This window comes from Strix aluco, chromosome 10, assembly GCF_031877795.1.
Source record: "Strix aluco isolate bStrAlu1 chromosome 10, bStrAlu1.hap1, whole genome shotgun sequence".
Classification (NCBI taxonomy): domain Eukaryota; kingdom Metazoa; phylum Chordata; class Aves; order Strigiformes; family Strigidae; genus Strix; species Strix aluco.
The window spans coordinates 24212562-24222927 of record NC_133940.1 but is presented as its reverse complement, the minus strand read 5'-3'; the positions used below and the strand labels follow the sequence as shown (position 1 = coordinate 24222927).

At 44.5% G+C, this 10366-nt stretch overlaps 1 protein-coding gene across 3 annotated transcripts in view; it reads left to right on the top strand.

The window, feature by feature from the left end:
• Positions 1–2073: 2073 nt before the first annotated feature.
• The window catches only part of PCDH11X (protocadherin 11 X-linked), a 512943-nt gene continuing 504650 nt past the window's right edge, over positions 2074–10366 (top strand). For all 3 annotated transcript variants that reach the window (XM_074834783.1, XM_074834781.1, XM_074834784.1), the window contains exon 1: positions 2074–2244. The gene's annotated coding sequence lies outside the window, so the exon portion shown is untranslated. The remainder of the gene's footprint in view (positions 2245–10366) is intronic.

The window sequence follows — 10366 nt, the reverse complement described above, 5'->3', positions numbered from 1 at the left end:
GAAGCTGTTTTTAGAACTCTCTCATCCTCTCTTCTATACCTTTATTTCAGAGAATTATGGCGTTTAAACTATATTTAGCAATAGAAGTGAGACATCACCTACATCTTGCTACAGTGAAAAAGGTAAAACAAGGCTTTCACATACATTTTCATACTATTTTTAAAGAAGAACACATGCAAAAATGTGTGCCGTTAGGGTAAGTGCAATTTCTCTTCTTGCTCCTCAGAAGAGTTTAAAACCACCTCCTCACCCGACAGCAAAGTACAGAGAAAATGCTAAATTATTTACTAATAATTATTGTGTTCACTGAGAAGTGCCTACTGCAGGCATCTGGCAAAATGCTGCAAATAATTCAAGATACTCAAATTATTAAAATCAACACCACAAATTAACTATTAATTAAACTGTATTTCCACGCAAGCGTTCATCAGCAGCCGAACTCACCGCCACAATCTCACTTGGCCATCACTGATCCTGCCCCCCCAAGCGATCCCACCTGGCAAAGCCTGGCCCCTCGCCCCGGGACTCGGCCCCCAGCCCCCCCCCCCACCGCGGCGGCGCCTCCCGTGGGGGCCCCCACGCGGCCCCTCCGGGACCGGCCCCGCCGACCCGCCCGCCCCGTCTCAGGGATCGGGGCCCGGCCCGAGGCGGGCGCTGCTCTCCCCCCCGCGGGTGCCCTCAGCACCCTCTCCCCGACCCGCAGCACGACCCCGCGGCTCCGTCCCGTCGCCCCCCGGCTCGGCTCCCCCGGTCCCACGACCCCCCCCCCCCCCCACGCCGAGGGGACCCCCGGCCCCGAGCAGCGCCCGCCGAAGGGTGCGGGACGCCCGCCCGCCTCCGCGCTGCCTCGCCCGGCACCAGCCGCCGGGGAAGGCGCCGCTTGGCCGCCGGCCCCGGGTCCTCGTCCGCTCCCCACTATCCCCCCCCTCCCCGCGCCGGGCGCCGAGCCCGGGCAGCGCGTCCCTCCGCCCGGCCCCGCGGAGCCTCCGCGCGGCGGCGGTTCCTCAGCGGGAGCGGGTGCTCCGCCGGCAGCTCCTCGGGCTCCGCCGGGGGAGGGCGGAGGGGGCACCCGCCGCACTGCCGAGGCCGGAGACCCCGCTGCGGGTGGCGGAGCCGGGGGCGGCGCGGGGAGCCGGGGGCGGCGGGCACGGGCGCTCTCCCAGCCGGGGCGCCGGCGGGGGCTCCCTCACCCCCCCGCTGCAGGCGGGAAGCGGCGGGAGGCAGGGGCCAGCGGCCGCGCAGCGCTGCCCGGCCACCCCGAGCTGGGAGCGCTGCGCCCCGCTCCGCGCCCGAGGGCCGGTGCCGCCCGTGGGGCGCGGGGGGGGGGGGGGGGGGAGAAGGAGGGGTGGGGGCTCGGCAGGGACCGGGGCCGCCCCCCGCGGCGAGGCGGCGGAGCGTCCAACGCCGCCGCTTTCGGGGGATTCTCCGAGAGGAAGAGGCAGGGCGGCTCCGGGAGGGGGAACCCCCCTCGGCTCGGCCGCCCGCATCCCCGGTGTCGCTCCTCCTCCTGGCGGTGATGTCAGCCGCGGGGAGGGCCGGCTGGCGGCGGCAGAGCGGGGCGCGGGCGGCCGCGGCAGAGCCGAGCCGGAGCCGGAGCTGGAGCTGGAGCCGGAGCCGGAGCCGCCGCCGCCGGGACAGCGCGGGGCTGCGGGGCGCCGCCGGCAGCGCAGCCCGAGCCCCCCCAGGGGCGCCGCAGCGGCCGCGCCGGGCCAGCAGCCGGCCCCGCCGGGAGCCGGGCGAGCGCCCAGCGGCGGCGGCGGCGGTTTCCCCGCGGCGGGGACCGGGCGCTCCGCTCCCCTCGGAGCTCCGCCGAGCTGCGCGCCGCAGCGGCGCCGAGTTCAGGGTCTCTCCGCGCAACTTAGGTTACGCGGCAGGACCTCTGCGGACTGGTGCGATTCCAGGGCGCGATTGCGTTGCCATCCTTTGGCAGCTGCGAAAGCAGGCAATTAACTAAACCCAACAGAAATAAAACAAACTCAGGCTTGCCTAAAAGTTAGGATACCTTTCCCTTCCCCCCCCCCCCCCCCCATTCTTTTCCAATTTTATTCCCTATGTGGAAGTCGCTTACGAATCGTGCTCGGCACACTGCATGGGAAGAAGCGGTTCGTATTTTGGATCGAGGATCTGCTGTTGCAAAGCGGTCTAACTTCCATGCAGTGGGGCAGGCTTCACTACTCTAAACGCCTTGATGATGTGCTGAGGAGCCCATGTAGATTGACATCTTGTGCAGAGAAGGCATTGAAGGTAAGAAGGGGGCTCGGGGAAAATAAGGGGGGGGGGGGGGTTGTCCTTTTCTGTGATCTCTTTTGTCCAGCATCCCCCTTTCAGCAGAGCATCAGCAGTTCACCCAGAGCAGCATGGATAGGCTGGAACTGCTCGAGTAAAATGCAAGTCTGCTCCTGTAAAAAGTACGTGGAGCTCACAAGTGATGGCAAAGGATGTATTTATTTCTAGTCTGATAGCACAGCACGTTTGTGATCCCTGCTCGGTGCGGGCAGTGAGCTAACTCACAGCTCAGGAATGAGGAGATCTCCGCTTTCGGGCTCTGCTGGGCAGTTTGCATTGGCTGCTGCATTTTGTTGAATGTGTGCCCCCCACCACCTCCCTAGAGCATCCCATCATCCTGCTTGATTTGTTGTTTTTCGAAGATATAGTGCCTAGTATTAATGAGAGAGGGAGAGGGATGAAAAAAAAAAAAAAACATATGGAACATTTTATTGATGTGATCATAATCCTGTAATGGAGATTGCATTAAATGAGGATTGCATCAAAATGCCTAGCTGCTGGGGAGAGACGAGGAAGCAAAAACTATGCTGGATCGTAAATGAAGTTCTTTGAAGGATTTTCTTGAACCATGAAGGGATGTCTGTAAGCTTAAAGTTGCTGTATATGTGGAGTACTGGAATGGGATAAAAACCAGATCAAGCTGAAATGTATTTTAATTCACTCAAGCTCTGGATACAGTTCGAATTGGTTAGAGGCATTGCAGTGATGTCCAATGAATTCTTGGTTTCAGCTATGGAGACCACAGAAAGGCAAGGAGAGAGGAGAGCACAGAAAAGCAAGGAGAGAATTTTATCGTTTGGGGAAGAGAAGGATGGTTCTATTGTGACTTTTGCCATAATGGCACAAAGCTTACAGCCTGCTAGTTACAAGCAGAAACCCTGTAGGCGATCTGGAAAGCAGAGGATTTATCCCACTTTCCTTTTGCAACCTTGGCGTAGTTGCCTGTAAGAGTAGCTCCGAGGTGTATGTCAAGAGGCAAACAGGGACTTACGTGCCCCTCTCGGACACTGAGAGACACTGTGAGCTTGAGAGATGGACTCGACTCCTCTGATCCTGTCTTTCCGAGCTTGAGTTGATAATACATTTTGAGTAATTGTTGCTGCTTATCTCAATTGGCAAAGGAGGGGAGAAGATGTTCAAGTTTATTGAACCAAAGCAGAGCTGAGGACAGTAGATACTATCAACCCGCCCTTGCATTCTTTTTGTGTTAAATTTTATTCTGGCATAGAGAACTGAGCCACAAGGAGCACCTTCTTCAAGCCTTACTGAAAGGAAACCTAAAGAGAACAGTAAGATTAAGCCAAAGATAAATTTTAACTTTTTGCTTGTCAGCAGTGGAAGTAGCAGTGATCTGTCAGATTACACAGGTCAAAAGAGGTAAGATAGGAAAAAAGTTATTTATTTATTTACTAACATTTACACACACACACACAAACAAAGTTGGCATACAAATAAACATCACAGAGTGGGAAAGCACCATTTCTTAGAACCACCTAAGTTATAACTGATACAAGCAGCAGAGAAATTCCTGTAAGAATACTCAACAGTATGTAGCTGTAACAGCAAAAGAGCTGGTTAAATACAAAATTACATAGAATAAGCCAACACCAAATACCTGATGTTCTCAGAAGTAATTTGTTTTCCCACTTGAGTTGTGTACAAAATCTGAGGTAATAGCTCCACAGTTCAGTCTCTTTCTTGCTGTATATTTGGCACAAAGTTGAGACGGAAACACTTATTTTAAATAAAATGAAGAGCAGTGTAAGCGTATTGAATTCCTCTTAAGCATTTTATTTTGGCAAAAGATGACTTTTAGCAAATTGTAAGAGATGGGTTTAGAATATTCATGGCTAAACTCCAGGGAGCTTAGTGTTAGCTCAGTAGGCAGAAGGTTCTTCCTCTAAAGAGATATCTGGAAAAGATGTGTTTAAATTTCAAGCCATATTCAGTTGAGACTTTTGGTTTCCACATTTTAAAAGCATTTGTTATGCTTCTTAGGGGAACGATGCTTAATCTGGAAAATAAAGCAAGTATTTCTAGCTCACTTTTTTTATAGAAAGAGCAAGCAGTGTGCTTTAATTGTACTTCTGTATGTACAAATGCTCCAGATTTGACTCTATTTTTTATCAAATAACAGCTGAGGAAAAATTAGTCTTTCGAAACCATGGTTATCCATGCAGATCTTGGTCTGTATTTTTGCTACAGAAGAACTCTGCTTCATGGCTGCATTGTTCATCCTTGCAGCATTTCTTTAAATGTGAGCCTTGCTATAGTTAAAGGATAATTTATATTCAGTGTAGTACTGTCTGCTCAGTGGAATTGGCTTTATACATCACAGCCTCTGCAAAAAAGGAGATCAAAGATCTGAACCTGTGGTCCTGTATTGCATTTGTATTCTACATGGACTTGAGTAATCTTATACTGGAGCCATTCACACTCCCATAGTTAAGAATATGTCAGTCTTTCCAATAAAACACCCATTTGCTTAGTAATTTAGCAGTTAGTTTTAAAGACCGGCTCTAAGCTTAAGTTAAACACATATATATAGTAAAAAAAAAAAGATATCCTAAGCAATGGAGTATAATAACAATTGGCATTTGCTAATAGAGCACTGTTAAGTTGAATTTATAGAAAGCTTAGTAGAAAATAATGCCTGTCTGAAAAATTTAGAGATGAAAAGGGAAAAAAAAAATCCTTTCACATTTGGAAAGCCCCCTCTAGATCCAGGTGAGTTTATACCTGGAGTTTCAAGGGGCCTGTGATTGTTAAGCAGGCAGTAGGGCTTTTCTTAAAGGAGAACAGCACTGGCTCAGAACTGGAATTAGTCAGATCACAGTTTAATGGTTTAGTTTTAGACTGGGTTGGAACTAATGCCTTTGGCATTATTCCAGTTAGTTCTTGTGAGGGTTAAGTTACAAGAACACCACCCCCCCAAACCTTGTATCTTAACCAGGGAAGTTATCCTTTCAATAAGCGAAAAAGAACTATACAGTTTTGAATAATGACACAGGTGTTCAAAGCATCTGGGGCATGCTGCTGCTAAAGCACACTTGCCAGGTAGCCCACCTGAGAAGAGCTTTCGGTCACCGGGACAGCTGGTGGGACTAATGGTCAGTTTACACTTAAACAGATCCCCTTCTTCTAGAGCATCCCAAAATCTTTTACAATGGCCTGTCTCAGCCAGATAACTGTCTTCTAACAGTGAAGTAGTTGCTTTGTCTCTGCAGACAGAGTATGTGAATCCCTAAAATTACTTTGTGCATATTTCAGGTTAGAAGTTAAAAGAGTAGAATTAAAAATACATGTGGATTCAATGTTACAGTTGCACGTGCTATCTAGTACCTATGTTCAAGTAGGAGGTTCAAGATACAGCTTGCTGTAGTCTGAGTATTTTGGATTGGATGGAATATATGAGTATTGTTTGAAAGTTTTGGCATTTAAATAAAAATTCATAAGGGAGATGAACAGTTTTCTGTCCCAATTACCTCTTTCTGCAATGAGATCACTGGGAGGAAATTTGTAACAGTTGTCTTTCCTCAGTGCCCTGAAGTAGTGGTGACTGTATCTTTCTTGGGTCTTCTGAAAATTCATGCTCCCTGCAAACATAGAGGCAGGTACTACGAAGCAGAAAATTTAAGGTGGAAACGGGAATTTGATTATCCCTTCAGATCTGTGGGGAGACTCCCATTCTCATTATCCAACGGTAAAGTAAGGAAAATAGGTTTAAAACACGCTTTCTCAGTTACACTCTCTGAATTAGCAGAGAGATTTGCCAGGAAGCATAAAAGCTTCTATAGCTTTTGCACATTTAAAAGCTCCACTGAAAGAGGAGTTTAAACTGTCCTTAAATTTGTCTTTAAGGTGTTATACTGTGAGTAAAAGCAGGATTAGTGGAAAACACATTTTGAGTGATATTTACCACCTCTGGCACGAGTGAATGGAAGATATATATGTATTTTTTAAGTTTCAAAAAACTTTTTAGAGAAAGGCTAATGTTTCCAAATAAGGGAAACAAATCCTGTTCTCACAATCACACAGTAAGGTTTCACATTTGAATGAAAAAACCCCACCAAACCCACCTCATTTGCACAGGAGGTTTCATGAAGGTCCAGGGAAAATTAACGTAAGAATTAGAATACAGATAAAAAAAGACTGTGGCATTTAGTCTGTAGATACAACCAAATCATGGTAGTTTTGACAGTAAATAAGAAACTGTAAAGGGTTTTCTGTAGCTGTGTCATAATTAAGCATTATTGTCATTTGAAGTCTTTTGTCATTGCTTTTAATAAATATCCTGTTGAAAATTACTTTGTTTCAGATACACTTAGAAAAAAACCCCATGTTTTGCCATAGATTATGTAAGATTTAGCCTTCTTGATCCAATCTGGCCTGAGCCAAAGCTTCCTGCAGTCTGTGAAAAAATTCCTGTCGGAACAGGGTCTTCAGTAATTCCTTCCTGCATTTCATAAGGTACATACTTTAACTTCTGCCACTTGTTTAGGAGTTCAGCATGTTAACGTGGTATAGAAGGCATTGCTGTAGAGGAGTTTTGCTTGCAAGGATGGCAGAACTTCACCTGTTTAACAGCAAGGGCTTTCCTAACTTTTCGGGGAAGTTCTTTGTAAATGGCTGTTGTTTTCCTTCATTGAAGTTGCGATAGAGTCCGCAAGGATTATAAAATTTCAAGGGAACCTACATCACCAGCTCAGCAGAAAGCCCAATATGTTCTCAGAGAGACAGATCAACATTGAAATTGTTGGAAACTTCCAAATTCAGTAGTGAAATTATGAACAGAGGTGGCCCATGGTATTTAAAACCCATCACTGTGGGGTTTAATATGGCAGTTCAGTGTGCTGAGAAACTGCCTGCTTCATTTTCCTGCCAGGGGAACATCTTGCATTGTGTACTACTTTGATTTGATATGGTTGTTCTGGGGATGATTTTCATCCTCCAAGCTGGTCTAGAAATAAGATGTCATTGGTGATGTAGTCTGTTTGTGTATCAGTGTTTATCTGTTACATCCTTAAGGACATAGTTTTATTATTTTTGTAAGAATTTAATTAGTAATTATGTGCGCTTTATGCTGTCTACTGAAGTAGCAGGAAATACATGCTAAAGGGAAAAAAAATTCAAGCAAAAGTTTGGAATGCTTTAGGCACAGCCTATTTCATTTAGCCAACTACTTACACCGTCATTGTTACTGCTCTGTGCTATCTTGTTAAATAAATAAATGATTATGTGTGGAAATCTATGATCTCTTGGATCTACGATCACATATGTGGGCACACTGAAGCCAGGTACAGTCTTGTTTCCAGCTTTAGTCCCTGGCACATAAGATGCATACATGCCCACCAAAAGAGAAGTGAAAAATATTTGGGGGATGCCATAATTGCAGGTTCCGTTAAAATGGAGCATAGGCAACAGTCATAAAAAAGTCAACCCCTGCCTTTAGCCTGTAACTCAGATGTCATTAGGTCGTCACATTTTTTGATGATCTGCCCGAGAAAGGAAATTTCATGACTTTGGGAAGGAACCAAGTTTTACCTCTGCTAATGGAAGACACAGTTTAAACCCATGTTTAGTCATTTATGCAGATTTTGTGATTGCAAAAATATGCATCTTCCTGTCTTTTGACAAACAAGTATGAAACTGTGTGTCCTGACAGGCACACGGTTACCTGGATCATTGGTTTTACTTAGTATGCTGGTATTTTCTTCCCGAAATGGAGCGTAGCTTCAATAGGAAGCATTATGTCAGGGCGCAGGTAGGATTCACAGATTGTAACGAGATTTTCTTAGGACTTGTATGATGTTTATGATGAAAGACCTAGACTTCACTTGTCAATGCTGTATAGCCAATGAGTGTGCCATAGCATTCCCTAAAGAAAAGTGCAGAGGAACTCCAGTGTTTTGAAACTTCATTAAATGGTGACTTAATAGGAACTGTAATGTGCATCTATAACTCTGGACTCAAAGAATCTGGGACCTCGCTGTAGTAGTTTGTTCAGATTACAGTTGCTGCCAGTAATTTATAAATATATGCAAGATGTAAGGCATGAAACTAAAGCTATCATTAAATGAAGTAATGGCTTTACTTTGTCAGTCGTTTAATTGACCCTTGGAAAATGTACATGGCAATGTGTTGTAAATTAAGATCTAGAATACAAAGCAACACAGCAATAATTTCTGGGATGAAAATTGGGAATGAAGTGCCTAAAATGAATTTTCTGTTCATGTCCCTGCCTTGTCCGCATGTGAGACTTTTCCAGAACAAATGGATTCCAGCTAAGGGTTTCATATATTTCCTGTGGTTGGGATTCTACTACGGGAGATCAGCTAAGTGCTTGTCAGACAAGCGTACGTTCATGTCTTATTATCAGAGAATTATTTTTAAAATTCGTGTTTAGGAGATCTGTAATCTTATGACTTATTAAAGATAACTGGATATAAAGTAAATCAAGGGTTTTGTTGTCCTAGTTAATTTGTTACAGTTTTCTAAGATAATTGAGAATGACCTTTGCCTCTGGCCAAATAGCAGCTGAAGTAGCAGGTATTACTACTTTATCTTCTATGGTTCCACCATAAACTCAGGAAAAAAAATCACATATGTGTACATGTGCAATTGTCTATGGCATTAGTTAAACCTGGGGAGTAAACCTTACAGAAGGGTCCTTACATACTGGAAAATAAGTGTATTTCAATTGTATATAATCAATCTGGAATAATAATGACTACAAAATGGAACTATCATAACATTTTGGTATTCACATATTCTTCCCTTGTCTTCTCATTTTTCATGTATAAACTCTTTAGAAAGACAATCCATCTAGGAGAACACTGTAAACCACACTTTCTTAACAAAAAAATTCTTTTAAATACCTCTTCAAAAGGCTACAGAATTGTGGGCCATCAGTTATATTCATTATTTTTTGACAATATATTCAGTCAAGTAACAGTTAGTTTCTATCTTTCACAGTCTAGCTTTATCTACATATACAAAGAAAACTATTTTCAAGAGCTGCTCTGAAAGTACCCTAAAGCATAATACAAAGTATGTTTGAGATGAGTGCACAGAACATTAACTCAAGGTGTTTCAAGCTACAAAGGGGGTGAAAAAAAAGACATTTGGCATATCAGAAAAAAAATTTGACCACTTTAAAAAAAGTGACTGTGAGTCAGAAAGCAAAGACATTAACAGTCTGTGTCAAAGAAATGTATCACTGGTGTGTGGTCAGAATCTGTTGTCTTCTTAACTGAGGAATAAGGTTAGGATGTGCCCAACGTTGATAGTCTTCTGATGAGAAATGAACCAGTAACATCTTCTGGCTGTGGTGCTGTGTCAGTGTGGAGCCGTGAGCGTCACTGAACAATCTGAAGCTTGTGTGCTAAAGGAAGAGATATTCTTGGTGACGAAATACCAGTCACTCTCTAAAGAGTTTGGGTGTTGCCTGTGTCACTTCTGAATGTTTTAATCAAAGTGCCTAAAAATTCCTGCTTTCTTCTCCTGTCCCTGCAAACAAAGAAGATGAATTTTTGTGGTGCCCACTCTTCTCACTTTCTAAATTCAGCTGAATTGTTTATTGGAGCATGAGAGTGGAAGGATACTTTCTAATAGAAATAGAAGTGTCATTTTAACATGTAGGTGAAAACTTCTTAATAATCCCTGCCTTCTTTTTCCAACAATGAGGAAACAAGAATAGAATAATAAAGAATTCATGTTCTTCAATGATGCAGAAACTCAGTTTCGGTTCTTTGAAAACAATGTGTCTTTGAATTAACTCTGTTAATTGCAGTTGAAAAGCTGTAAACTAAAAATTTTTACCATGGAACTGAGGCAGGACTAATATTTTCAAAAGGATTTCCATAGTTTGGGTGCACAAGTCCCACTTTCAAAGTGAATTGAACTCTCGAAGAGCCTAAAGCTTGTCTGCTTTCAGGAATCTTGTGTTTTTGAAAACAGTACCATTTTTGTTAAAGACTGGTTATAGTAACAGTTTGTACCTCATTCATGTTTTCTTAAATTTTGTTGAATATTAGGGTCATTAAAACTAGTCACATCCAATATTCAAAATATAGTGGAA